At 41.9% G+C, this 3,286-nt stretch overlaps 1 long non-coding RNA gene across 1 annotated transcript; it reads left to right on the top strand.

The window, feature by feature from the left end:
* The first annotated feature begins 713 nt into the window (after positions 1-713).
* On the top strand, positions 714-3,047 carry LOC122435617. Its single transcript, XR_006267686.1, has 2 exons — positions 714-768; positions 2,512-3,047. It is a non-coding gene; the product is annotated as an uncharacterized LOC122435617 (long non-coding RNA).
* Positions 3,048-3,286: the final 239 nt, after the last annotated feature.

The following is a 3,286-nucleotide window of genomic DNA, read 5'->3' as shown; positions in this document are numbered from 1 at the left end:
TCTCAGGTATGTATTCGTATTTATAAGCAAGGAACAAAAAGCTGGTTACCTGCATAAATAGAGCTTTCTGACCAATGGCTTCATTGCAGGGCTATAATGTGGAGCCTGGTCACTTTGTTGCAAAACCTCAACCTGTCAGTGATATAAACCTTTTCTCCCACATCAGTCAGTTTCTCTCTGGAGGGATCCTCCTGCCTGAGAGCTATGATCCTGCATGCTAGTGTTTTGGGAGTCAAGGAAAGAAGGAAACTGTGGATCTCACCTTCAAATATGAGGATTTTTATTCCCTGCTTTAAAAACTTTGCACTATATCAAAAGACAAAACCACACTAGTAATTCAAATAGATGAAAATTTAATATAAAGAAATGTTTACTGTTAAAAGTGGTTAACTACTTTTTTAAAAAAGAGTCTAAAAGCTCCAGAAGTAGAAAAACAGTTACTAGCTTTAGATTATTTAGACAGAGGAAGTATGGACCATAAAGGAAATGGGACTAGGAACTAGGAGTAGTCTGCTCCCCATTCCCACACCACACACAAGCTGAGATTAGATCTCAAAGAATACACAGCTACTGTCCATCTTAAAGGAGATCAGTCCTGGGTGTTCATCGGAAGGACTGATGCTGAAGCTGAAACTCCAATACTTTGGCCACCTCATGCGAAGAGTTGACTCATTGGAAAAGACCCTGATGCTGGGAGGGATTGGGGGCAGGAGGAGAAGGGGACGACAGAGGATGAGATGGCTGGATGGCATCACCGACTCGATGGATGTGAGTTTGAGTAAACTCCGGGATTTGGTGATGAACAGGGAGGCCTGGCGTGCTGTGATTCACGGGGTCGCAAAGAGTTGGACACGACTGAGCGACTTAACTGAACTGACCTGAACAGGAACATGCAACCTACCTGGGGCAAAGAGACCTTCCAGAAAAAACCTATAGAGGTGGCCTTTTACTGCAGAAGGCATGGATGGGCTAAGTTGTTATTTAGTTGCTAAGTCATGTCTGACTCTTTGGCGACATCATGGACTGTCCTCTGTCCATGGGATTTCCCAGGCAAGAATACTAGAGTGGGTTGCCATTTCCTTCTCCAGGAAATCTTCCCGACACAGGGATTGAATCCGTGTCTCCTACATTGGCAAGTGGGTTCTTTCCCACTGAGCCACCAAGGATGGACGTGCTCCTGGAGAAATGGTCAGTTGGTGGGGGCAGTGTCTGGAGGGCCCAGCTAGAGCTGCCGTGGAAGTGGCAGTCAGACAGACAGCATGGGCTGAGTGTGGCTGGAACTGATCACGAGGGTCACTGAAGTAAGCACCACTAGGCGCCCCCACATAAGTCCACTAGCTCCCTCACAGAATGAAATGGTGGGAGAAACAGATCCAGAAGGTTGCAAGCACCTTTGTGCTGCCATCACCTTGTAGTGCCATTCCAGAATCTTCTATTGACAAAGCCTAATACCAAGCCAGTCAGGTCCACAAAGAAAATGTTCATAGGGTCCAGCTTCCATATAACAAATCGGGACATGAAGGGTAAGCCTGTGAGAGGCAGTGGGCGGATAACTACACACCTGCCGTACACTGGCCGGGTATCTCTGAGCCTAGAGCCTCTTTGCCAATGTCAAGAGCACGCATCTCTCTCTTGCTGGCATAGGAGAAGAGACCTGTGGTCTGACTGCTGCTTACACAGACTGTGAATCTATGCTCCTCTTTTCAGCCCCCATTCCTCATCCCTAGGTTCAGAGGTTTTGGGTACCCCTGATCACCAGGCATCTATGAGGCTCACTTGAGCAAACTGACCTCCCATTGTCACTTTCCCCATGGCCTATGGAGATTTCTATTGCCTCCACACCAGTACATCATTTACCTCTTGTCTATCCACTTTATGAGTCCCAAAATCTTGTTGACATCTTTCTTCTAGTGTCTTTTCTCCTGCTTTTCTTTGTTTTTGTGGATTTATGGCTTTTACAAAAAATCCATCCACAGTCATTTTATTGTTATTTCCGGTGAGATGAAAATAAGTATATTCTTCAATTCCCCATGTTTAATCCACCCATCCTTTACTGAAAATTTAAATATTTATTTATAAAATCAACAAAATTAGCTAAATTAAGCAGTGATTAACAAGTAATTCTTAGTTTGGAAGGTACTGAGTTTCTATCCATGGGTATATACTTCTTCAAACCTTACTTTATAACTGTCAAAGTTACTCTCAGAAACACAAGCATCAAAATTAACTTATCATATCTGTTCAAAAGGCACATTCTTGAATCCATCGTAGATCATACGCATGAGACTCTTGAGAGGTTGAGCCAACTAGTCTGCATTTTAAACACGTTCCTCAGATAATTAAAACAGCTCTAAAGTTTAAGAACCACTGTTCTATTTTGTATTATTAATGAATGATAGAATACTTTGATATTTTGATGAAAAGGTACATTTTATAAGGGAATAGACCATTAAAAAACCACTCTCAAGTAAATAATATCTTGTTCATTTTCTTGCTTTTTGGCCTAAACAGTCTTAAGTACCATCATTCATCTGCTGTTTGCTGCCTGAAACTAAAGGAAAAGAGCCTAAGAATTCATGGATTCCTAAGATTCAGACACATGAATGTGACAGTGAATGGTAATGCCTCTGTTAGACTGTGGATAAAAATGAACGCCTGTTCCAAGGCCTTGGTGAGCTAAACCAGTTATGCAAAGTGAAACTCTTTGCATAGTCTTTTGTTCCATTCCTAATCTCTAGTTGACTGTACAGTGGGAAATCAACCTCCAGGGGGTTCCAGAAAGGCCTGAAGCAAACTCCACCCTCCAGGCCTTAGCCACACAGAGGTAGATTTTGTTCTCTAGCAAGCTCCGGGAGTCGATGATGGACAGGGAAGCCTGGGGTACTGCAGTCCATGGGGTCACAAAGAGTCAGACAAGACTGAGCAATGGAACTGAACTGAAGGCAATTGGTACTCAAGATTGTTTCCTTTTCTTTTAAAATGATACATTTATGTTCTTTCTGATTGTGAAAGCAATATATGCTCATTGAATAAAAATTAGAAAACTAGGAAGAATTAAGAAGAAAATAAAAATTTACCACAATCCCAGAGATAACCTGTGTTAACATGCTCATATATTGCTGTCTAGACTTTTTCCTGCACTTATGTATTTTACATTGTTGAGATAAGGCCTTTTAGTTGGGTCCTCTGCTTTTTTCCACTTGATATTTTGTAAGCTTGTCTCCACACAATGTAAGTTCTTCATAAACCCTTTTAAAAGTTGTATATTATTAGTTGTATATCTATG

This window comes from Cervus canadensis, chromosome 2 (assembly GCF_019320065.1).
Source record: "Cervus canadensis isolate Bull #8, Minnesota chromosome 2, ASM1932006v1, whole genome shotgun sequence".
NCBI lineage: Eukaryota > Metazoa > Chordata > Mammalia > Artiodactyla > Cervidae > Cervus > Cervus canadensis.
The sequence above is the reverse complement of the archived record's forward strand: the minus strand, read 5'-3'. Positions and strand labels throughout refer to the sequence as shown.